Genomic DNA, 27,228 nt, shown 5'->3' on the forward strand with positions numbered 1-27,228 from the left:
ATCCAGCTAATTTCAAAATGCTTTGTTTTCCACAGGACCAATTATGTGGGATACAGGCCAAGCATACAAATTGAAGTCTTCCTTCCTTTAAATACCACATAAAACCACCAAAGCTGGCCTCATATTTAAGGGACATTCACTCCTTGAACATTGTTTGAATACGTATTGTATGCCGAGGACCACACTAGGAGCTCTTGAAAAAGTTACGAATATGGGTATGAAATATTTCTGCCTGGAGAAACTTACAGACCAAAAGTTCTGCCTAGAGAAACTTAAGGACTAGTAGCAGAGGAAGTAATCCAAAGAGGAAAACGCCACATAGGTATTATCATGAAACTATGAACGGAATGCTGAGGGAAGTCCTTAGAAAGGAACTTCTCATTGTCTGCAGAAACAGGAAAAAGTAAATATAAAAATACGTCCATAACAACAACAGTGAAGAAGGGGGCTCATCAGAAAATGGCACGTTTGGCTTGGACTGGGCTAAAGAGGGTGTTCTGGAACTTTGTGGGCCTTTTTGCATATGGAGAAAGCTGGGCTGACAGTCTAACTCCTAAGGCCAATGAAAAGCGGTTAGATGATTAACACCTGGGAATACATTTCTGCAATATTAAAAGTGATATGTAGCTCATTAAAAAAAAATACATCTTAATATGTAGTACACAATATATCTAAACCATCGCAATGACAAAATCAAAGCAAGGTCCTGCGCACTGAAGGGCCTGGGGAGATGTGAGCGAAGACCCCAGGACCTTTCCCGGGCTCAGAGACCAAAGGGTTTTCAGAGCGGAGGTGGGGGCTCCCGGCAGGGGAAGTTAGAGCCGAGGGAGCGGCAGGAGCACGTGGGCTGAGTGGGGGTGGGAGGACGCAGACGGCGGAGTAACCGGTGGAAGTGTCAAAGAGGAAGGAGTGGAGGGCTGCTGAGGTGACAGGGTGTGGTCTGTGAGGGAGCGGGCGAACCCGGAGAGGAGAGCAGAGAGACCCACCAGGACTAGGAGGCAGCGGGGAGCGTGCCTGCGTCGCTCGGAGCGGTGACAGCAAGGAGTGCAGCGCGGGGGCCGGGCGGCAAGGGGAGTTTCCAGTCCTCGATAAGTGGAGTCCCTGCTCTGAGCTGCGCCAGCGCCTTCCGCCTGGGCCCGCGGTGCCAGACACCTGCCGAGTCCGAAGCGGGAGTCCGGCTGAGCCTTCGGCCCCCAAGTAAGTCTTGCCTTTTCTCTCCATTTCTCCTCCGTCGCCTCTACCTCTTTATCCGCGAAGCGAGGAGCTGCTGACTGGGGTTCTGTGCGAAAAGCGCACCGGGGAGCTCCGGCGGCGTCCAGGATGCTTCAGCCCCCGGGCGCGCCCCGGCCGGCGGAGGGACCCGACCCCGAGGCCCGCCGCCCGGTTCGTGTGCGCAGCATGGCCCGAAGCGGCGGCAGAGTTCTTGGCACTGATACGACCCGTCTTTTGTGTCTTGCCCGATCCCAGAGCTGTGCCAGGCCGGGGGGAGGGAGCGGAAGCCACTTTATGGCTCCTGGCCCCACCTCTTGCCCCCACCCCAAATCCTCCGGGATTTCAAAATACCGCGGACTCGGGCGCAAGTGAGCGCCAAACCCGCAAGCTGGGCGAGTTGGATCCGGGTGGGTAGCCGGCTGAACCGCCACGCCGCCCCGCTTTTTTGATTTTCTTTTTAGATACGGCATCTAATTGGTGGGTGCTGGGAGGCAGGGCTGGCTGGGTGAGCACGAGTGCCTGGGTGTAGGGAACGACCTACCTTCTTGCTTTCCTTGGGCTTTAGAGGGGAAGGGGTGGGGGCACCGAGAGCCCGAAGCCTGGAGCGTCCCGCGCTGGCGGGCTTGCGCGCGGCCGGCAAGCAGGCGTTTGCTGGGTGGGTCCCTTGTCTGGCTCATTGTTCGCGGTGACTGTTCTTGGGGCCAGGCGGAGCGACACAGATATCGCTCACCGGGCTGTAAATAAAAGTGACGACTTGGAGGAGTGGGGGTCAAGGCTGCCGGGAGGGAAAAGGCTTGCCCGTTTTAGAAACCGACTTCGAGCTTGGAAGAGCAATCGTAGTCGATAGAGAAAACCGCTCCTGAGTGCGAAACTTAGATCTGACTCTAATTCACAGAGACAGCCTAGTAAATTAAACCCTCAGAAACAGGGCACGGTATTTCCCCCATTTAAATTGTTTTCAGAGTAACGAAGATGGAGTTTTAAGTGTTATTGACAGCTGGCCGCTTTCTCTTGCTAGCACCTGTTTCCCTTAAAGATTGCTGGGTGGGGTTTATTTTTTCGCCCCCTCCCTCCTTTTTTTAGAATGTGCATTTATTCCATTTGTGCCTTCAGCTAGTCGGATTGCATGGTTCTGGGAGGAGAATCCATTTTTGAAAGCAAAGTGCAATTTCCACTCCACAAATGGCCAAGCACTGGTGTAGACGTCCATTGCTCCCCTACCCTGGCCGCATGCTAACATTCACGGAGGCAGACATGTGTACCCAGAATCAGAGGGAGCCGGTTATCCTCAGTGGGAGATCCCAAATACCTCTGCATACAGTTTTCCTTTCGTTGGATGGTGGATACTCTGATTTGACTTTCTTCCATTCTTTAAATTACAATGATATCACCTGTTCATGGTGCCTATTCCTTAGCCCACTACAAAAGAGGATGCATTTTGCTGGGAAAAAATGCTTTCTTTTTCTGAGCAGTTTACAATATTGTCTACAAATACACAATATTTGTATACATGTGTATATATGTATGTGTGTATGTATATATATGTGCGCATATATATATATAGTATTTGTAGCTGGTTGTAAATCCCAGTAGTTACTAACGCACCCAACTGCCCTGCTTATATTTCACTTTGACATCCCTGATGGAACTGCTAAGTGTATCAGTCTGATGAAGCCTGGAGTTACAGCCCTCAGGAGAAGTACTTAACATGAACACCTCTCTATGACGGCAGCCTGATTCCAGAGGGAAAAACCATGCAGTGGGAGTGTTGTTTAGGGTATGGAAAGCTGTATGATTTATTCTAAGGAGAGAAGAGAGAGTTAGGTAGAAAAAAATAAAAATGGGAACTGGGTAGGCATCCAGACCACACTCACGGTTCAACAAATATATATGTGGAAAAGTGTATTTCTTGTGTTCTCTCTCTCTCTCTCTTATCATAATGTTTATAACCTTAATGCTTTCATAGCAGCATTTGTACCTTTTTTTTTTTTTTGCTTAAAAACTATTATATTTTCAGCCTCTAGTATTTTACATTTTCAATGCCAGTAGTGCCCACTGAATGCATTGGATTTTCTTTCCAATTGTTCTTTTGTCTCCTTGTATACCATGTGCAACTTAGTACAGGACCACATGAGCAATGAATCAACCAGGTTCTAATGAAGATTAAGACATGAAAAGTATTCACAGCTATATATAAACTGTATACTCATTTAACCGTCTTCCCACATGACCAATTTTAGCTAGTAGCTTGTTCATCTTCTGAAGTCTCCAGACTCCAAATTCTTACCCAGATTGATTACTGCACTAAATCTTGATTGTGCAAAGAACAGAACTTAATTATTTTGGTCTCATTTATCAGTCAGCAGTATTTAGTGTTGCCAAGATAATTATATCATTGAAATATGCATGACTTTAAAATATGTTGAAAAAGGTCCTTCTAAACTTGTTCATAAAGAAAAAAAAAAAGTCCTTGTGAAGCCATAATTTCACTGCTGTAGGCCCCTTGGCCATTCGAGTTTATTGAGTTTACTTTTCCACATGAAGAATGAACCATTGTTTTGTTGTCTAGGAACTGAAGGAAGATGGAAAGGGGGCATAGAAAATGAAGCACTTGTAAATGTTATTATTTTCTGTGTTTGGAAAATATATATTTTTAAGTAAATAACGATTATCTTCTTAAAGATACACTAAAATGTTATTAAGGGATCTGAGAAAAAAAGAATTTTCAAAATAGAAGTGCTAGTTGCTTAATGTTCATAAAAGGTTGGTGTTTACAAACACGTGTATTTTTGAACCAATCTCAACATTTTTATGTCTTTCTATAGAATTATGAAGTGTTATTAAATTATTGTTATTAAAACATTGAAATCTCATCAAAACTTATATTTAAATGTACTGTCTTTTTGCAAGTGCTTTAATTGTAATAGCCTGTTTGTTGAGATTAAAAAGAACATCATTGATGTCATGGTGTGCTTTGCATTTTAAAATAGTAGCTAATGAATTACAAACATTCATTACTCAACAACCACTTGCTGAAATTTCTCAGGACCCCCAAATAGAGATTTATTTGTACTATACACTATCATTCATGCCCTTGCTGAGTTTATGTTGATACCCTTTTCTTCTTCAAAATTAATTGCCTCTTAAATTAATACTATGTTGGGTCTGACTCTTTTGTTATTTTTCTCCTATGTCATAAATTTATGTGCAGATATCTTCAGCATTGTCTGCTTAGAGAACTTACTGTCGAAATGTGGGAATTAGTGGGGGGAGGGGTGAAGAGAGAAGGAGAACAACTTTTATTAGACCTGGAGTCAGGACTTAAGACAGGAAAAGAAGAGCAAGTTCCATTTAATAAAATTCAGTGAGGAATTTGTCGTTGACCTTTAAAAGTCCGAGCTGTGTAATGCATAATATACATTTGGGTAAATCAGGCACTAACTTCATATAGCATAAGGCAAAATAAGAGAGTTTCATGGTGCCTTTGCTTTGTTACATTTGAATGGTGGCTTAAATTCCACTCACTTTCTTTATAATAAGTATTAAAAACTACCCACTGTTTTCTTGTGTTGTATTTTTGGGGGGTGCTGATCTATTTATGAAAAATGGAAATTGTCAATGTTTATTTTGGGAACATTTTATTTTAAAAGCTTAGTTTCTTCTATGAGTTTAGCTTTTATTACATGTTTACTAAGAAAGATGATGTTTGATTCAATTTTCATAACTAAATGCAACTAGAAACACATTGATTAAGTGATTCAAATAAGCCCATTTAAATACTAAATTTAGTCTTTCACAAGCTATTGTGAATAAAATGTTTTGAATTAGATTTTTATTTTAATAACCAATATTCATTTAAATTTCCTGTAACTCGAAGACTAACATAAATGGGTAATAAAAATGAAACATTTGTGAAATGAGATATAAGACAATGCAAATTAATGATTGTGTGTACTCTTGATACTTAGCTTTTTTGACGATAAATTAATATTTTTAATCTCAGGGGTAATGTAGATTTCTTAACTGATCACATTTTCTCTTTGCTTTAGGCACCAGAAAACTCAGAGCCCATGGGAGGTTTAATTTATTAGTCATATGAGACTCCTTGGAATGAATATATGTGTTATCTTTCCAAATGACCTTACTTTATTCTACTTATGTATACAATTTCTCTGTCATAATGTCTTATTTTGTTTTTGTTTTTCAATTGTGGAAGGAGGCAGATCATCAAAGTTGATAGGAATAAGCGTTTAGAAGTACAATCAAGTCTGCAAGTAGTTATTAAGGTCTACTATTGCAAATGCTGAGGTGACATGAGACAAAGGAGGCATGATTTCTGATCTAAAGATACTTGTATTCTGGCTGGGTGGAGAAGCCATAAACTCCTAAGGAATTAGCTCAAAGTAAGTCAACATGTGCACACATCTGTTGCACCAAAATGAAAGCCCAACCCTGACTTTAATGACATGTCAGTTTCTAGAAAAACACTATTATAGCACCAATCAGAAAAGCCAAGTAACCAAATCTGTTAATTTTCTGGGCACACTAAAACTTAAGTAGTCTGAGGATATCAGGGTGGAAAATAAATGTGGAAAAAGTTGTTGTGATTCCTTGGTAGTGGAAACTCCCATACACTTCTCTTTCCCTTTCCCTTTCTGTTTTCCTCCCTTCTCTTTCTTGATTTCTCTGTCTATCATTGGCTTTCCCCTTGCTACCCTGGCAGACCTGATTGACAGGTGTGACAATTCCCATGGCAAGCTAATCCCATCAGGCTGGCAACTTTTGAAATTTCTGTCTATGTAAATACAGTATTTGTTCTAAGTACCGCACTTAAATACAGTAGTTATGTTTAAGTGCCCACAGGTTGTTTCTCTCTGTACTTGAATCAACAACCATTTTCAGCTCTTAGAAGGGACCACCCACAAAACTGTTCTTTTTGACTGTAGAAAAACTCAGGGAGATAAAAACAAAATAAAGTAAAATAAAGCAAAAACTTGAGAGAAAAAATAAAACCTAGCAAAAAACACGAAACTAAATTATCACTAAATTATTGACCCAAAGTGGCTTGTTTAGGCTAAGGCCAAAAACTCTGAATTAAACTTCTAAATTTAACCAGCTACCTCTAGATATTCATTTTCTCTGTCACCCACGTAGACATGACTTTTTTTTTCAGATATCTTGATTACAGTTAATGTTAAAATAGCTTAAATTCTAAAATGCAGATGTGTTGTCTTGAACTGAAACGAACTATCAAACAGACAATGATAAATAATGATCATTTAAAGTTGGCCTTTTAAAAAGCACATTGGATACAATAAAAATCAGTGTATTAGTACACTAAATGTGCTTCCAATTATGATATAAATAGTGCATAAAGCTTTAAAATTTTCATCAAATTAATGTATCACTGACATGCAAATTAACTACTGACATCTATGGTGTATGCCATGTGATGATTTCTAATTGGCAAGTGAACCTCAGAGGATTATTTATAGATTACATTGCAACAAAGTGCTGGAGTAAATTCTCATTGTACAGCTCAATTCACATTGGTGTTTGAGCTTTGATTCTCTTCACTTTTTCACGCCCCTTTTGATCTCCAAAGGCTCTCAGAAATAAGCTAGCTAAGGTGCTAAATATCTAATTGATAACATTTGGGCAGAGAATTTGTCTTCAAATGACCCCTAAGAGATTTGGAGACCAGTTAATATCCCTCACTAGCTTGTTCTGGTATGAATAACTCTTGAGGCTGTGAGTTTGAACTCCAAGATTTGGTAACATCCATTTCCATCCAAAGCACGTAAGATAAATGTTCACACAGGAAAAGTGAGGAGGAAACTTGCAAATTTACCAAGTGAATTAATTTTTAAGAATAGCTGCTTCTAAGGATCTAAGTGGAAATCCTGTTTTATTCTCTAATGGCAATTGAGGCTTCTTTTATCTTTACTTTCCATTACAATTTGTATATGAAGAATCCAGTGAGAGAATTATAATGTACCTGTAATTCCCATACTAGGTTAGTAGCTGCAGGTTTGGCCTTTTTTTATTCCATGTTTGTGTCTCCCTAAAGGTAGAATGACCAAACAAAAAAATGAAGAAGTAAGTCCATTTATTCTGTACATTTTCATTTATTATGTGTTTTATGCATGACCTCATGAGGCAGTCAAAGATACATTAGCTGTAAATTCCTGCTTACAAAGATCTAACTTATTAAATAACTTTATAATGTATTAACCTTTCAGATATTTTCTTCATACTATATCTATCTTGGGATGTACGAGTTAGCCTACCAAATTGGTCAAATATCTATCTTTTCTTAAAGATTTGTTAAAAAGAAACTCTCTTTTTGAAGGAATCTCCATAGCTGGGTTTAAATTTGACATCCTTGGTCGGGTGAGGTGACTTACGCCTGTAATTGCAGAACTTTGGGAGGCTGAGATGGGAGGACTCTTTGAGCCCAGGAGTTCCAAACCAGCTCTGGCAACATACGGAGACCCTGTCTCTATAAATAACATTAATAATAATAATAGCTGGGTGTGGTCGTGCACACCTGTACTCCCCGCAACTTGAGAGGCTGGTGTGGGAGGAACTCTTGAGCCTGGGAGCTTGAGGCTGCAGAGAGCCATGATTGTGCCACTGCACTCTAGCCTGGGCAACAGAGTGATACCCTGTCTCAAAACATATATGTGTGTGTGTGTATATATATACACACACACACACATATATGTATGTATATACTTGATATTCTTTTTGTAAGAGCTTGTGTTTGTGATGTGTTTTATAGTTTATATTGAAATCATGAAAATATTTAGACAATCTAAAAAATATATACAAATACGGTATTTATTACAAGTATTACTATCATCCTAAAGCTGAGGAGAAAAACTAAACATTGGATACACACAACACATGGAAGCGAATACTTGTGTTATTTTTTTACCACTTTTGAATAATTTGTTCTTAGGTCTGTTACCTTTTATGGAAAGGTGGCTTCACTAGTAATGAGGCCTTGGTGTGGGTATGATCAAGGCAACTTGATTTCTTGCTGATAAAGGTTCATAAGGAAATTTATCTTTTGATTAGGAAACCCTACTTAATTTCATTAATACACATTTAATGAGGACTTACCATGTCCCAGGTATTGAAATAAGAGACGAGTATTAAAAAGAAATAAAAAGGTCCCTGCTCTGAAGGTATTTAGAATACAATGAAAAATTAAAGGTATCAAATAAATGTATAGATGAAATCATATATATTACAGGATGTTGGGGGAGCTATAATGAAGGGGGTATGTCTCAATTTAGGAGATGGTATAGAAAAGCTTAATGGGAGAATTGAAGCTAAAAGTCAGGTATAAATTTTGCAGGTGAAGAAGCAGTAGATAGTAGTCTCTGTTATAGAGTTGCTGGAGAGAAGACAGAAAAGTGAGGCACAGATGGAGAATCAAGAAAGTCCAGCAGGAAGTATTATACATCAGACTAAGGTCATCATAGCACTCTGGACCAGAGATGAAGATTTAAAAGTGTAATCCTGAATCCAACATTGTTACACCTAAATCCATGAAGCTGAACGTATCTAAGGGAAATACACAACCATGGTGTCATTTCATACTCATTAATCTTAAGTATGTTCTTAAGGTTATCAGGTGATCTTACTGTGCTTCCTGAGTCTATATGATACTTTCTCCTCTCTCCGTAAACACTCAGTACCTCTGTCTACACCCTCACTCTCAGATGAAGGCCATGCTTCCTATTCACTGATAAAATGGAGAACATCAGAAAGGAACTTCTGTTGACACTCACTGCCACGTCTATCCATCTACCAGCACCTGCTCCCACATAATCTGCCTTCTTGCAGGTTTTCTCACAGAGCCCTGGTGGAATTTAAACAGTTGTATCTTAGTATAATGCAATGTAGAAATGGGTAAATGCAATTTGTCAATGAAAAAGACTATTCCCTTAGAACTAGAACTTCTATTTTTATTTGTTTAACCTTAAGAAATAATCTGGGTTTCAGTGAAAAATTTATATAAAGGAAGTTTCTTAGAATAATGTAAAATTAGAGACAATACATCTGCCCAGAGACAGAAAAAAAGCATGTTTATCATCATTAAAAAGCATTTTTTTCAAAGAATTATTCATGATAAGGTAAAAATGAATGATATAGTGTAAAAAGAAAAATAAAACAATACTGTACATAGTATATCTTACAATTATGATTGTACATAGAAATGACCAGAAAAGTGAACGTGTTAAAAGGCTGCCCTATCAGATATTGAAATAAAAATTATTCTGTGTAGCAAATCTATTGAAAATATACTCATCTTGGAAGAGACAACTTGATGGGAAGATTCTGGCCACACAGAAAATGTCTACTGAATAAACACAATAGAAAAATCACAATAGAGAAAACCATTGTCCTGTTTCCAGCAGGCATTTCTCTTACTTATCTCATCCAATCCACCAAGTTTCATAGAATTAACTACTAAAAGACATGACAAATTCACTTAATTCTTGCCATCTCCACTGCTATCCTTCTGGTCTAAGAAACCATGATTTTGGGCCTGGATCATTGCTTTATCTCCCAACAGTTTTCCTCTCACGCTTGCCCTTGCAGAAACAAAGATCTGAGAGGCCATATTGCATGGTGTTTGAAGCATAGACCCCATGGATGGGCTGCCTGAGTACAAGTCCCAGAGCTACACCTTAATAGCTGTGAGACTTGGGGCAGGTTACTTCTCTTCCATTTTCCCATCAATAAAATTGATGACATTAATACATATCTTGTAAGGTTGTTACGAGGATCAAATGAGTATCCTTAATATAAAAATACAAAATACAAAATGCTGCAAAATCTGCAACTTTTTGAGCACACACACGACACTCATAGGAAATGCTCATTGGAGCATTTTGGATTTCAGATTTTCAGATTAGGGATGCTGAACTTGTAAGTCTACTGCAAATATTCCAGAATCACCACAAAAAGATCTAAAATCTGAAATATTTCTAATCTCAAGAATAAGGAATACTGAATCTTATGTTTTAGCTGTTTGTCAAGGCTGAAATTATACTCTTCTCTGCTTAAAACCATCCAAAGGCTTCTCATTACACTTTGAATGGAATCCTTATAGTCACATACATCAACTTCAATTCTCAGCACTCTGCTTCCTTGATATTTCTATGAAAAAACAAAACAAAACAAAAACAAAAACAAAAGCTCTTGTTCTGTCATGGGGCTTTTGTGCATGCTGTTCCCTTTATCTGGGACACTTTTATTGACTCTTCATAGCTTCTTCCTGCCCTTCATATTTCTATCTCTGCCGTCTCCTTGAAGAACCTGTCCCTGACTTCTGTTAATCTACAGAATACCTCTTACTCTTTTTATTCACTCTTTATTCCTTATTGTCTCCTTAATAGACTTTATCCCAATTTGAGCTTTTCTTTTGCTGGGTTAACTCTTTTCCCTTCTATTTCATGACTAGATCTGATAACATTTGTTTCCCTTAATACTTAGCAGAGGGTACAGCATATAGTAGACAAATAAATAAATATTGGGTGGGTGGGTAGGTGGATGGATGGATGGATGGTTGGATGGGTGGGTTGATGGATGATTGGTTTGGTTGGCTGGCTGAGATTCTTACTATTAAGATCATGGAGTTGTATTTCTGAGAGAAGCTAACTTAATATTTACAAGGTCAAATATATATGTCATATATATGTCACTAAGGAGATACGGAAGGTTAAGTTATTAACATTCCTTATCATTTACTTCTAGTACCTAATGTGTTAAAAACGTTTGTCAAAACACGGGTGCATTTTGAAAGAGTTAGAGAGTTTGAGAGGGAGAGGGGGAGGTAAGTGGACTGGGGGACCCTAGACTTGAAGATAGTTCAGGCCAGAGCCGACCTATGGAAACTGCAGTGTGGGGCTAGGGAGTGGGCTGCATTGAAGTGGAAGTATCAAGGTGTTGATAGTCCAGGCATTCAAGAGGAAGTATCAGATCAGTGTTTCACAAAGAACCAGGTCAAAAATACTACATAAAGGAACTTCTTAACTTCTTAGCTTTAGAGAATGTTCAGTAGGGCCTTGCACACACTGTACCAAAATATGTGAATGAAAGATTTTTCTAGAAAATGACACTAGTTACCTGATGTCATGATATAAAAACAAAACTGTTTTCTTTCTTTGACTCAGCCAGTTTTTAAAATGGCAGTCAGTCAACTAGAGTATGTTATATGTGAGTGTGTCTATCTTTACAGACAAACCTTTTGTTCCAGATAGGAAGATACTTCATATGGAAGATGTTTTCATGTACTGCTTTTTATCATGAAAGTATAAAGGCATGGAAAGTTTTGTGTTGAATGATGTTCTCTTTGACCAGGAGGTGTCACTACAGCTCACTCAAACTTGCTAGTGTGTTCTATAGGGACCAACCAGAGTCAGCACTTACAGAATAGCATTACCTGCCTACCAAGTTCTCCACCAAGTTACCTAAAGGAAATGTGGTGAATAAAAGAATTATTTCCAGATGCCTATTTCTCCTCCATACAAATATTCTTATCATGAATTAGCTGAAACTTAAAAACTTGTTTGATATTCTAGAAACAAATGGCATTTTTACTTTCCTTTGAGTGTTGAGTGGGGACAGTGGAGAAAAAAACAAAGAGCAGAATAAAAAGAGGAAAGATGGACACAGAGAAACATGAAGAGAAGGGTGAAACAGAAGTGTTTCCAGGGACAGTGTGCTGCGTGAAGACCCCGGAGCGCATTGCTTTCTCACTTGTCTTACTTGGACTGCATCATCCATTCCCTGCCCTGTATCTCTGCCCAGATAAGTCTAAGTTTCTCTGCCAAAGCTGGGATAAGTAGAATAAAAATGATTATCTGGTGTTGAGCTAATATACTATCACAGCTCTTCGACATAGATAATTTTCTATCTCCCCTGATAACATTATAAAATAGGTATTAATACAAAAATTTTCCAGGGGAAGAAAATGAAAATCAGAAAGTTTGCATGCTTTGTGGTTATAATTGTGTATTTTACCATAGACTCACCAGAGGTCAAAACCATACTCTTGTTCTTTTCACGATGCCTCTAAAGGATCAGTCTCACGCGAGACTTTCCTAATGTCCTTTAACCTCTGACCCTGAGCAATTTAGGTATCTCTTCTCAGGATTCCAGTGCATCTGGTGCTCACCGTGTGTGAACACTCATCCAGAATGAACACAGCCTTCTATTTCCTTGTCTCCCTCTTCATCCAGAGTCTGAGCACTTTGAGGGTGGACACGATGTCCTGTTGAAAGAAGTGTGACACCCCCCATTAACTGGATGGGTGAGTAAGAGGAAAGGCTCACGAACAGAGGGGGATTCAACATGGGTGAGGGTGTGGATGAAGGACAGCAGAGAAAACAAGGACCCCAGGCCACCTGCCTTCACCCACAGCCATTGGCCTCAGGTGCTCCACAGCAACTTATCAATGAAGAGGAAAGTTTCAGAATTTTTTTTGGAGATGTGAGAACAGCGTTAACCACCCATGAAGGAGGTGATATTCATCCAGCATAGCTCACACATTGTAGGTCCACTGGGACTGGAGGGAAGTAACTGGCATCTGAGGAGCTGTGTGTTCTGCTGTCCTCCAGGTGGCAGCATGGCCCAGCTGTTGGAGACAAGCTCAGTTCTTGGACATCCCTAATGCTGCCAGACTCAGAACTGTTCTTAGGGCGTTTAGTGCCCTGGGAATGATTAATGGCTCTGCCCGTTCACTGCACCCGGAGGGTAATTGAGCCTGCAATATTTTGGAGGCTGGAGAAAGGCTTTCTGAGCCACTGTCTGATAGAAGGGGCTGCAACATTTTGGACGTTATATACCTTGGGAGACCTCCTGGAGGACATTTGTGTGCCAAAATAGATCTTTGGCAGAACTCTTTAAAGAGGAAAAAAGACAGTCCCCCTAAAATATGGGGAAATTGAGCAGTTTTAATGTTTTTTCAGAAATTTGGTTTGCTATATGTTCCATATTCTTTTTTCCTTCTTTGGTTCTGAAATAATATTCCTTTCCACCTGACAAAGCAAATCCCCTGGAAGGTAGCTTATGTTAATTGACTGAGTATTTTGAAAGCTTGCAGGCAGAGCTATGTAAAATGTCTTAATTTAAATCAGCGCTAAGCCCTTTCATATTGTAAGCTGAGGTATTTAAAAGTAAGATGATTGGAAATTTCTAAAGTTGCACACGGTTCAAGAGAATGTGAAACATGTTAGAATGAGCTACTGGCACGAGGCTACAGCATCCATTTATTTTCAATATACACATAATATCAATTATAGAAGACAACCAACAAAAGATCTTAAGCTTGTCGGGTTGGGTTTGTGTGACTGCTTCTTTTCATTAGAATTTTGAGTAACTGGGAAAAATGCCAGATTCTGAATGGTTTCTTGAACAGGATATACTAGGAGATCTTAGCACGGTTAAGAAAAAAAAAATCACATATACATTCAGAAAACCTTTGCTCATCTATGTGGCCAAATGGGGAATCTAACCCTCTCCTCTTCTGTAGTTTGGATTTAAGTACCTGTGGTGGTGGTTTTGTAGCTTCTTCTGTGGATTCTTTAATATCACTTTGGTACTTTTAAGAACAGTTGTTCTTCCCTAACCTGTGAGATTTTACTCTCCGTCATAGAAGAGTCTCTTTTGCTAGGCTGTGATGATTTGAAGCTGTACTCTGTATAGGAGGTTATCTTCCAATGTTTAGAGAGCCAAACTTAACTGGTTCTCTGTGTGCTAACACTTTTAAGTTTTCACAGGCAGTGAGTGTACAGTCTTTCAGTCATTGGAATAGAGTAGAAAATCAGAAGAACAATTAGGATGGCCCCTAAAATTCCATTTTTAAATTAGATTACAGATGTGCAGAGACTGCTATTCTATCTTGCCTTGCTTTGTTAAATTTATCTCAAAGATTGAACTTGCAAGTGTCTTTTTTTTGTAATGAAGACCTAGGCTAAAGATTGAAAGAAAGGAGTGGAGATGGGGAATTAATTGAAATAAATCCACAATAGTTTTGGATTAGTTTCTAATCCACAATAGCCTGTAATTTAGCTACAACAACAAAATTAGTGGGAAAAAAAAAATCCTAGCATTAAGTCTTGTTTGATGATTCATGACTCACTGAAAGGCTTTTCTCAGCCTACCAGTTTCTTTGGCTGTTTTGGATAATTTATCAGAAATGTCTGGAAATGATCTCTTGATATAGAGATCTGTATTTCCATGCCATCATTAATTATTACACTGCTTAATATATAAACACTATGGAGTACTCTATTATTGTTTATATTTTTTTGCTAATTTTTCAAAACACATTACAAATTGTTTTGTCTGTCATATTTGTAAACTAATAATAATTTTTGCATATATTTAAATCATTTCTGTGGAGAGTCAAAAGGCTTACTGCCCTAGAAAAGGACAGAGTTGGTATTACCTGACACATGTAACATAATGCCCTTCAACTTCATCAGTGTTTTTGCAAATTACAGATTTTCTTTATTTTTTTTGTGGCTGAATGGTATTCCATTGTGTATATAATGATCTCACTCGTATGTGGAATGTAAAAAAAATGATCTCATAGATGTACAGAGTAGGATGGTGGCTACCAGGGGTTAGTGCAGAGGGTGGGAAGATCTTGGTCAAAGGATATAAAATTTCAGTTAAACAGGAGGAATAGGTTCAAGAAATCTATTGTACAAACAGTGACTATAGTTAATATACTGTATTCTTGAAAATTGCTGAGGGCAGATTTTGAGAATGAGGGCGGATTTTAAGTGTTCTCACTACAAATATGACAACTCAGTGAGGTAATGCATATGTTGGTTGGCTTGATTATACCATTCAAAGTATATATTTTTCAGGATGTGATATTGTACAATATAAATATATACAATTTTATCTGTCAATTAAAAAAATAAAATATGGATCCCATTGTGTCTAAGATCATGTTGTTTCCTAAAGACAGAGCTCTAAGGAAGTGGATTAGGTGAAAACAGTAACAGCTTGGCCGCCTCCTGTGTTGCGTAACTCCCAAGTGAATCTTTAACATCGAGGGTGGACCAAGCAGGGACCTGGATTCACACTTGCAATTGGATGAGATTTTTTTTTTTCTTTTCTTTAGGGAGGATAAGAGTTAATTAGTAAGCAAGAGAGCCAGGATTCAAATTTAACTTTTTCTAAACCCAAAACCCAAAATTTTCATTCTACTTCCTTGACACCAATATTTTTGACCAACTGTTCGTAGCAAAGGATCACAAAATTATACAGTGACAGGAGGGAGGACACTTATATGTCAATATGTTTTTGTGCTTCTCTGAAACACCTAAAGGAAGAGATTTCAGTGGGTACAGTTTGGAGTCCTTTCCTGGGAAGGAACTTCCCTTAAAAGCATCAGTCTGAGGACTAAACAGGAAAAAAGGAAAATGTAGAAGTGAAAAACATTGACAACTACTTTACACTTTTCCCCTATTGGTTTTGCCTTTGTGCCTCAGCATCAACAGTCAGTAATTAGGCTTTAAGATCATTAAAAGTTTCTGTATGTAAGTCCACTTGTTTGTTTGTTTATTTGTTTTTGTGTCATTATTTCTAGTCTTTCCACAAAACATTTGAGGAAGCAAATCTGTGAGGGTAGTTACATAGACCTATTGGCTAATGAAGAGGTTTGTATTAAGGTAGAGAAGAAAGTGATGAAAACAGATGGTTTCAGCTGCTCTCATTACCAGCCATGAGTTACACCACCTGGAGAACTCTGCAATTCCTGTGAATTCACAATACATTTCCAGCAAAGTGTTTTGCTACATCGTCTTGGTGGGTGGAGTAGGTTTTGTGGTTGACTAAGGCAAAGGTATGAGCAAGCCACTTAGAACTCTGTACTCTAGGAAGAACGTGTGTCTCCCCCAAAACAGCAAAAAATAAAAACATTCCTGTTTTACTTGGAATATGTTTTAGAACGAATATCTAAATATCTAAGTGGATATGTACATGGGTCCTTGTGTATATGTGTGATATTTCTGCACTTCCTTCAAAAAAATGACGTAGTCCCAGTGTGAAAACCTAACTACAGAAGAGCTGGAAATTTATTTATTCCATCTTGACCTGTGCTCAACTTTTCCTTGATAAAACACTCCTCAAACCTTCCTTTGCAAGAACAACTTGCTAAACTAAAATATGTCTCTCCTCTCTCATGCCTTCTCAGCACCAAAGTGAAGGCTTTATTCTAGAGTATTTTGTGTGTGTGTGTGTGTGTGTCTGTGTGTGTGTGTGTGTGTGAACCGAGATGTCTAATAATACAAATAAATGGCATTTACCAAATTCATACTGTTCACCTTGCAGTGAGCTTGGTTAGCTAGTTACATACATTATTTCATTTAGTTCTCATTATGAAAATTACTATTATTAATACTGTTTGACAGATTTTAAAAAACAGAATCTTTGAGAGGCCAAGTAGCATGCTTAGGTTTCAGCCAGTTGTGGCAGAACTGAGGTCATTTTCAGAGACCACACTTTTTATGATGTATATCTATATGTCTTTGTCTATATACTCCACATCACTACATTCTCCTTGAACAAAAAGCAAGATTACTCAGCGAAGGAACACAGAACATTATCTGTGTACTTAAGTTGCCCTGAAATAAGGGAAAGGGCAAAAGGGCTGTGGAAATCACAAGACTCCAGTTTTGATTTGGCTCTCCCTGCTTCCTCACTCTGTGAGTATCTGATGCACTGATTGTATTAGCTTGTTGGGAAGAAGACCAACTACATTTGTGAAAAGTGTTATAAGACTATAAAGGACTAGGAAACAAGGTACAACTAAGCAGATAAACAAATTTAAGTGGTACTTGTTTGAGGGAGAGTTGACAACCCTTCTCTGGGGTTGGAAAGTTATATTTTATAAAATTCACATATCTATTGGAAACAAAATGTGTACTTGAAAGCATAAAATAAGCCTGGAATAAATTCACAGTGCCACTTTTAATTATCATTCTTAGCATTTTAGTCAATGTTAATTATTACTATTTTATTCTAGTGAATTACTAAAATAAATATTAATTATGCACTATTCCAACCAGCTTTAAATTTATGTAGTAAAGTCATTAAAAGTTTCAATCTGGTACTAGGATAAAAGTACGCATACAATTTCACCATTTCACTAAGGCTGACATTTTGAGGTTGAGTTAAAACTGCAGGGCAGTTTTCAAAAAATTGCCCTGCAAACATCATATGAATACATTTACACATTTATAGGTAGAAAAAGAAAGATATTTCCAAAAGTTAACGTAGAATGCTGCCCCAGCATTTCCTGGTTTCTGTGCTTAACAAAATCGTTCATTGATTTAGAAAAAGTTACCAAAACAATATGATGACTTAATGATTTCTTGTTTCACCAGAGCTGTGTGGTTTCTCTGAGTGTGCTTGAAGAGAGAGGGAGAAGGCAGGGTGGGCATGAAGAGCCAGTATGTAAGCTGTATTCAAGGTGGTCTCTCTCTTTTAGAGCTAAGGGAAACTGTCTTTTGCCTTGTCTTGTTCATCTGTTTAGTAGAAAGCTCATGTGTTTTGCATCTTGGAATATTCAGTCTTTTAAATTTATTTCCAAATAATTTGTTTCTACATTATGCTGCTTTGTTTGTAGAGAACAATACTTACACAAGTGTTTTATGAAGTAAAATGAACCAACACTCTCTCTACAAAGAGAATTCAAAATAAAAACCATTATAGATGAATGGCATACATTACAGACATCTCTACCATATGTCTTAATGGGTCTGTTGTACTGAACTCATTTACAAAATTCATAGGCACTAATTTATTTAAGAAATAGAGTGATAATGCTTTCCAGACAAAGAAAGAAATAGAAATGTGGTAAATATAAAAGACACATTAATAATTTTTCCTATGACCCTGATTTGTCTTTTCTTTTAAATTATCTATTCAGAGTCCTATCCAAAGGATAGTTTTAATAATACAGACATTATTCAATATCAGTAGAAGTCTGGCAACATTACTTCCTAGAGTAGGTGGTTTTGAGACAGAGTAGGGACAGGGCTTGGCTTCACCCCCACTAGAGCATTCTTTTCTGCAGTCCCACTGATCACAAAACCTGTACCACTACCTCACTGAAGCCATAATGTTTAACCATACCTTTTACTTAATTCCAGAAACTGGCCTTAAGAGATCCAAATATTAAACCAAGGTTGTGAAGTGTCCCATCTCAGGCAGGAATGCTGAACAATTGATTTACAACCTGTTGCTGTTGGTCAGACCCCCAGTTGGTCCCTTATTCAAGATAATTTCTGGACCCTACTCCTCACGTACTTTGCCCAGCCCAGACGGCATACCTTCCTCCTGATGTCAGTTCCCACACTTTGCCTAATACAAAACCTCTGCTGGCTTTTTTGGGGGGTCAGCTGGAGGATCCTTGAGCTTATGCTGTCTTCCTTATGCTTGAGCACAAGCCCCAAAATAAAAGCTTTGTTTGGGAAATTGCTTGGCCTCATGTTAATTTTCATTACATGGAGAGCCACAGAGCCTGTGGTCTGTAACAGATTCAGAGGGTGGGAGAACTTCCGATATCATTATATTATGGTACGTAGTTAATCAGGAATGAGCAGGTCAGGAGAGGGCTCCCCCGACCCCACCAGGAATGTTAGGCGACAATCAGGTGATTGTCAGGAAGTTGTTACATTGTGTCTCTAAAATAATAATTGGTCACAGCCAGTCCCTGGGAAAGGCAGTCTCCCAATAAATAGTTACACCTGAAACTGGTGATCAACAGCTTCCTGATAAGATCTCAGGAATTGGGCAGGTGGCCTCAAGCAGACACATTAAGAGGCAAAATGGCAGAGTTTAACTGGTGTATGACCTTCCAGGGACATTCGACTGGAAAGGGAAGAATGCCTCAAGTGAGCATGTTTCTAGCTCCAGTAGCCACACTGCACGTACTCACCTCCCAAGCACTAGCAGGCCACTGCACATATGGACAGCACACCTCCTCCCAAGGAAAGAATAAGGGGAGAAGAGATGCAAGACCCTGAAAGTATGTCAACATATAAAACTCCAAGTCAAACGGTCAAACCACGCACTTGATTCCTCCAGCCACCTTCGTGGCCCTCTTCCAAGTATACTTTACTTCCTTTCATTCCTGTTCTAAAGCTTTTTAATAAACTTTCACTCCTGCTCTAAAACTTGCCGCAGTTTCTTCTTCTGCCTTATGCCCCTCAATTGAATTTTTTTCTGAGAAGGCAAGAATTGAGGTTGCCGCAGACCCTTACAGATTTGCAGCTGGTAACAATTACACTTCTAAAAGCAAAAAAAATGTGGACAAAGTGTAGGAACTTCTGTAATGAAGGAATTTCTGAGATGTAGACTCTGTCCACCATGGTGTATAAAATGTATCTCAGAGATATCTCTCTCCAACAACATCTCTTTCTTTCCTTTTAGTGAAAACAAAGAATGCAAAATATTTATATGATTAGATCCTTAATTGTTTTTTAAAAAGTTATTTTCAAAAAGAATCTGAACTATTGTTTCTTCAACTTCCTTTGCTGGGTCTGCCTGTTTGAACTGACTCCGTTGATACCACCTTTCACTATTAAAAGTTTTGGGGCTCAGAAGGCAATACGCCCAACCTGGCACTTTGACATGTTGAGAGGTCTTAGAAGCTGCCTCAAAATCAAGTTCCCTCTAACCTTGTCCTATTCCCTGACCATGTAATTGGGGGGACTCTTTCTGGAATTTCTAATCTGACTAAGAAAGCTGCTTTCCAAAAGAAAGGCAATTGTCTTAAGAGCCTCTCTCTAGGAATCTCATCAAATAACTAGGAAAGATCAATCACTGGAAAAGAGAAGAGCTTGGAAGTCCATCACCACACGCAGGCAGGTTTTTCATCTGTTCTTCTGAGGGCAACTCTGAGAGATGGTCTGGGAGATTTTATATGTCTAAGAATAAGACAACCTTTAACCTTTGTTCCTGTGCCTTTTCACCCTTACAGGACAATCCATTCCTCCATTTTCCTCTCCCCTATTAAGAGGTCATTTAAGCTTCAACCATCTGGCCCATCTTTGAGCTCATACTTTATATAACTCCCATGCTCATGTGTGTACGTAAAACATTTGTTATGCTCTTCTCTAGGTGACCTGTTTTTGTAATGAGTATCGACCTTGACCCTTTATGATAGGGAGGAAAGGGATCGTCACATTCTTTCTGCTCCTGCAAAAGGAAAATACTTTGGGCATGTTAAGAGTTATTGAATGAATCTAATTGTTTTGTGGACATGAAAATCTGCACAATCCTATTTGTTCATTTAATTTAAGAGACTGAAAATATTATAAATCAGTGCTGTGTACCAGTATGTTTACACAGAAGTTAATTATTTTAAACAGAAAATATTCATGGCATAGATAATACAGAAGAATTTGACAATAAGATATCTAGCAGTAACTGTAAGCTATTAGTTGCAAACCTCCTTTGACTTGAGAAGAGAGTGGCTGGACACTTTGGACTGCTGGAACTCAGAGCAACTGCAGAGAGGGAAGAGTCGAATTATTATAACAATTCAGTTTCTACTCTTATAGGTAGCCATTCAAGGTGATTTGAGGAACTGTCACTCTGGCTACAGTTCATCAATGATCATCCTAAGATATTCAAAAGCATTGAAGCCAAATTCAGTGAAAAATTTAACCCACTGTAGTGCTCTGTCTTCCAAATACAATATCAACGGAGACTTGATACTTTTCCACTGTGAGGTATATAAATATCTTCTGTCTCAAAAAATAAATACAAAGGTAAACTCTCACTATAGACTATTCAGTTTGTGTGAAAGATCATGAATGAGACACTGTAAAATATGTGACGAGAAATTATTGTTTACAATAAAATCGAGGTTATATCTTCATAATAATATTTCATTAAGTTAATCACTGTGGAAAGGGTGACTGTTCAATAACAACCATGTTTAATCACCTGGTCAGTTGAGGTCTGGATTGAATTGACAGATTTAACTACTTATTTGTAGGTTTTAGACCTTCTTCTGGAGTTAGGACACTAGGATAATACAATATAGAATCAAAGGGAAATTTAGAGATTAGCTAGGTGGAAATCTCAACTCTCACCTGTCAGCTCTGGGACCTTGGTTATATAACATCTCTGATAAATTATAGAACTTCTATAATAGACGGTGATCAAGCAGATCATATATGAATTAAATGAAATAATATATGTAAATCATCTATCACGTACAGCATATTTTAAGTGCTCAATTGATGTTTATGGTTGTTTTTAGGGAGGATTATAATTGGAGAATGATTAAACTTGTTGAAGTATGGGCCTATGTAGAATTTTTCAGGTAAAGGAATTTGAACCCAGAAAAGTTAGTAAACAGCCTTGGGGGGAAAAGAGAAACAAGCTGTAAAAATGTCAGATTTATTTAGCACCTACTATGCTTTGGACACTGTAGTAGGCATGTGGTTGAAGAGAAAGCTGTATAAGAGGTCATAAGAACATCAAAATTAATATGTACCTGATTATAGTTCTTCCCAATTCCTTTGCAAAACTTTCTACCTCTGAAAAGAATCTGAGTTGCAATTTAAAAGTTGTTTGCTAATTCGTGGCCTGGATTACAAAACCGGTTCCGATCGTTGTAGATACCTAGTATGTTTTGTTGAAAGTATGCTACTAAGGAAAATAATGAACTATTTACTGTCTTCTCCTTTTTGCTCTTATGAATTTTGGAACTTGATGTGATTAACGGTTTCCACGTGTGCCCTTCTATATATTTCTCTCTTTGAGAAAGTGAACCCTCAAAGGAAGGTATACTTCATATAGTGAGAGTCTAACATATTATCATTACAAAGTTGTGCCTGGTGACAAATTTGGAATTTATCAATGAGTGAGTGAGAGTCAGTTAACAACTAAGTAAACCTTCAGGTTAAGCTCAGTGGTTTAGTGAACAGGGTCAAAAACATATTTGCCAGATACATCAATGTCACTCTGCCAAGTTCTGAAATGCATAAAATATTATATTATAAAAATGATTACTATCAAACATAACTCTGGTAAAAAAATGCTGTGTACATTATTTGCTGATGGCATTATAAATTGAGAAACCCTTTAGAAAGCCACAGATATATTTATATGCATGGCATTATATATTCTCTTATGAAAACATTTGAACAGACCATAATAAGCTAAAAATTAAAAATATTTTAATATTAATAGAAAAAAGTTAGAGATAAAAGTCCAGCAAAGTAATTATTTTATAAGTTATAGTTTATCAACACCATTTAGTTTTATGATGCCATTAATTTATGTAGAAATAATCAAGTTATGTTTTTGAGACAATGTAAGTGAAAATAGTGAAATATAAAATTATGTAATAACATTATTGCAACAATATAAATACAGCATACATGTATAGGTCATATACATAAATAAAAATAGTAGGTAGATAAGTGACTTTTGCATTTGAACATTTATCTTATTTTGCCTTTCAATACACTTCTAAAATTATCTCATTTTAATGTCATCAGTAGATAATGTAGACACAACTGTACCTTTTCTTCCGATAATTCAGTATCTTTAAAAGCTTATCATTAGTTTCCTTCATTTCAACATCCTTCTACTAAAATTTTGGAATACATGGATGACTGGGTTAATTGGGTATAATATTATGAACCTCAAGTCACATGCCTTGAAGGTTGTTTTAACAAATAAATATCCAATATGTATTAATGTTCATATATAGTTCCTTTTACTTACTGAAAATCAATATAAGGTAAAAAGTCAAACGCCATCATGTATATGTGTCTTTTTTGGCATGTATATGGAATCTGTTGGCAGCACAATATAATGAAAAGGAACTCATGGCCAACAGGTTGGACGTGTTGATTTTACAGATGAGAGAACCCTGGGAGACAGAGAGATGAAGTGGTTTGGACAGGGTTACAATGCCAGTTGAAGGCGGAGCCAGGATTAGTATTTACATGTTCTGAGTAAGTTCAAAACTTTTTTATTCATCCCTTGGGCAAATGCTTTTCCCATCACCCTGAAATGAACTGTCAGCTTCCTTCCAGCATCAGAGCCTATGAAGATTTTTCTCTACCTGCAGTGTTGCGTTTGCACTACATTTCCATATCTAAGGAAAACAGGAGCTTCCATCCTAGCCAGCAATTACTATGTTGTGCACAATTACACAGACATAATAAATGCATGGTTCTTGGGTGGTCATGTCTGCATGTTCTCATTGGCTGCATCTTCTCAAAATCAGGAGTTCTGCTCCTCACCTCTACAGTATGAATGTGTTCACTTAGCCAACGGCATTCCTATCTGTCACAACAGCATTCCTGCAGCCCTCTCCCCACCATCCACAGGCAGAAATCCTGGTCACAGCAAGCTGCTCCCACTGGGGTAGCTTCCAAAAACCAACAAAAGCAAATTAGTGTTCCTGATTTGCCTCAGAAACAAACAGCAAGGAAGCTTCTCCAAAAATGCCTTAAAAAACAAACAAGAGAGAGAGAAAATAACTTCAAGGGAAAACCTACCACTACTCATGAACGAGGTTCCAGGAGAAAACTTCAAAAAAGATAAATGGTTGCTGAGGACTATTTGCCTATTAGCCTGTGTTGGACAGTTAGGCAGCAGTGGAAGAGAGGAGGAGTGGCTTGATTCACTTGAGGGTCCTAGGGAGCCAGCCTTGAAAGAATTTTAAAAAGAATACAGTCACTTGATTTAATTACTATGATGAAATGAACATTGATTATATTTAACCTCTCCAGTGACTTGCAGTTTTCCCATCATTTATACGTGGCTTCCTCCTCTGCTCCATTTGTTCTTGACCTTCTTATTTCCTCCTTTGTGCCAGTAGGGTGAAGAAGTCCTCTACTATATCTCCCATTTACAATGTGGCAAGAGAATTTCTGGGTTTTAAAAATCCTGAGGTCAGTAGGCAATTATGAGTCAGAAAACTCTTCTGAGTCTCTTTGGAAAACCATTATTTTATTACCCTTTTCCAATAATACTGACCTAGAAACCTAGACAGTAAATATTAACTGAGCACCTATTTATGAATCTTGGACCTCATGGGAGGTCCAAGTCTAAGTAGTGCTTTGTCCTTGTCCTCAAGAATTTCATGATTTGAGAAGGGGATGTGAAGATTTGCTGATAAGGTTCCAATTTAGCAAATCTGCCTGGCTACCCTATTTGTCCTTCCTCCTCTTCTGGCTCCTTGCTCACAGGCCATATTTTTGATGAAAAAAGCAGTCTTGTAAGAGAAAAGAGCTCTAAATTGTGGCTCCCAAATACGGGTCCTTGGAGCAGTACCTCCAGAATAACCACTGTGCTTTCTGAAACTGTTATGCCCAGACAGTTTGTTCCCCAAAGAAGACCACCAGAGTCCAGAGTCAAAGCCAAGCGGCAAGGATCTTTACTACAAGTTCGAACTTGGTCCCTCCATTCCACAGCATACAAGAGGGCCTCGAACAATGCGAGTGGTTGCTTTTTATAGCCCGATGTAAACAGGATATGTAAAGTTGCAGGGAACAAGGTAATTCTCTCGGTTACAGCATTACAATTGGTTAACATTATACATTTAGCATTCCTTATCGGAGATCTCCCAGGTGATGTTTTTCTGAAGTTTGAAAGAAATATGGAGGAATGTGTTTGTGCTGGGCTCAGGAAGTTGGGAGATATATGGGGGATGTGCCTCATTCCTTTCAAAACTACTTAATCTAGTACGAGATCGGAGTATCCTGGGGAGAGAACTAAGATGTCCATTTTACGGATGCCCTCTGGGGAATTCTGGTACTTCAGCAGGTTGGGAAAGCAACATCAGAGGTACCAATAATGGACAGGAGGGAGTGACTGTGGAAACAGGTACAGTAGCCACCGGCAGACACACACACACACGCGCGCGTGCATGCACTATACAGTAATGGTTAAAGACTTTCAGCTGTGGAGTCAGATTACCTAGGTTTAAATCCTGTCTCTGCCACTTAGAGCTGGGAGATTTGGGGAATGTTTTAAAACCAACTGGTCTCTAGTTACCACATTTTTTTTTATGAGAAAAATAATATGACCCACCTCATGGAATTATTATACTGATTACATTAGTTAACATATTAAAACCATTTTGAATAGTGCTAGAGATATAGAAAACACCCAGTAAGTATTACCTATCTTTATTATCACTGTAATAAGGAAGTTTATGCTTAGAGTGTTATGAAAATGCAGATGAGGTATATCTTCTCTATTTAGCCCTCGGTATTAAATAACGCATTAAAAACCTGCTGACACAAGACACCTTCTAAATACTAGGTGATTTTTGAATTGTGGTTCAGAAGAGGCTTGTAGGCTGTTTTGTGTTTTCTGTGTTCAGCAGATGGTGATAACTAGCCACTACACTCATCATTACACTATACTGCTATCCATTCTATTGCTTTCCATTTCTTTGAATATAAAGATCTCAGGAACAATCAAAATTATAAAGCATAGAAGAATATTAAACAGTTTTTAAATCCCATTAGTTGTCCATTTCTCATCATGGTCTTAAGTGAGCCCCAAAATAAGAATGTTCAATTATATTTGAGTCAATCAAAAATATTAATATTTCTGCTTATCATTGGGCAGAAGTTGGTATTCTCATTCCAGGACTGTTTCTGACCACCAGATTTGTCTTGGGCATGTCCCGTAACATCTTTGGGCTTAGTATTTTCACTGATAAATAAGATTGGGTTGACTTCTTGGGATAACTAGAGTCCCTCATGCTGCCTGAGGTTTCTTTCACTCTGCTGTTTGTCCAAATTTGAGTAACAATAAAGGAAGAATCTTCACTAATAAGAAGGAGTCCAGTTTCAGGATGCTGATTGGACCAATACCTAGCTTGTAGATCTCTCCTTTTTACTTTTTTGAGATGTTCTTTGTTTTCTGCAATAGCTAGACCCAAGGCCATTCCATTATTTCTGATAGGTAGGATAATCTCATGTTTCAAAAGTATCATCTATATATAGTATAGTTCAATAAAACATTAATCATGGGGAATAAAGTATTAGTACATGAGGAAATATTTTCATGATAAAAAAAGATTGAGATATGCCATGTTAAATTTAAACTGGTTCATTTTTTTGTCTACTCAGAATCTGCAACATGTGCATGTACACTGAATTACCAATAGGAGAATATAGTATAAAATGCTTCCAACATATTTTGATCATGGAACCCTAACTTTCAAGAAATATTCCATGGGATTGACATTTCAAAGAGTACAGTTTTGCAAATGCTAGAGGAGTTTTGACCATTTTTGACTTTCTAAACAAGTATCAACCATCCAATAATCCAGTTTTCTACCTGAAGTTCAATGAAAAGTAATGCCCAAAGAATCATTCATCAAAAATGACAGATTGAAAACTTTATATTAATTTATTCACTGCTACACTGAAACATATTCCACTGTTTCAGTTCAGAGATCTCAAGAGTAATGTAAATTTTCTGAATATTTCATTTAAGAATGTATACAAATGTCAGATGTGAGGAAGAAATCTTAAGCCGAAATCATTCCCTGGTCCCCATTGCCTGTTCAGGTCTGCTGTGTTGATCCTCAGCAATGCTCCTATGCCAAACAAGGCTTAACTTCCTTGTTTCTAAGGAAGTTTCTCAAATGTTGCCAATCCGAACTTAGTCTTTATGTATAAAAAGGAAAAGATTGAAATTCTTATGAATGCTTTTGATTCATTGGGCCAAAGGAGCAATTGCCAAGAGCCTATCAAGCCTTTAAAGTGGAATGACCAGCAGTTCTTGTACCAGTGTGAATGTTAGGTTTTTGTCCTAAATGAAAGAAAACTACTACATTCTCTTCTTAAAAAGGAAATGGGATAAAGAAAACGATATAAGAAGTCTTTACTTCTGACAGATGTCCTATTTCTGGAAAGATGTTAGGCCTTTTACCCAATGACCTATCCTTTAAGTTTCAAACTTCAATTTTTAAAAATATGT

General features: G+C 38.0%; 1 protein-coding gene across 2 annotated transcripts in view; it reads left to right on the forward strand.

The window, feature by feature from the left end:
• The first annotated feature begins 879 nt into the window (after positions 1-879).
• The window catches only part of SEMA6D (semaphorin 6D), a 584,563-nt gene continuing 558,214 nt past the window's right edge, over positions 880-27,228 (forward strand). Inside the window, exon 1 of one of the 2 annotated variants that reach the window (XM_025390610.1) lies at positions 880-1,197. The gene's annotated coding sequence lies outside the window, so the exon portion shown is untranslated. Of the gene's footprint in view, positions 1,198-2,440; positions 2,552-27,228 lie in introns of those variants that run through there. The other variant, XM_025390606.1, reaches the window with a different exon arrangement.

The sequence above is a fragment of the Theropithecus gelada genome, chromosome 7a (genome assembly GCF_003255815.1).
Source record: "Theropithecus gelada isolate Dixy chromosome 7a, Tgel_1.0, whole genome shotgun sequence".
Classification (NCBI taxonomy): Eukaryota; Metazoa; Chordata; class Mammalia; order Primates; family Cercopithecidae; genus Theropithecus; species Theropithecus gelada.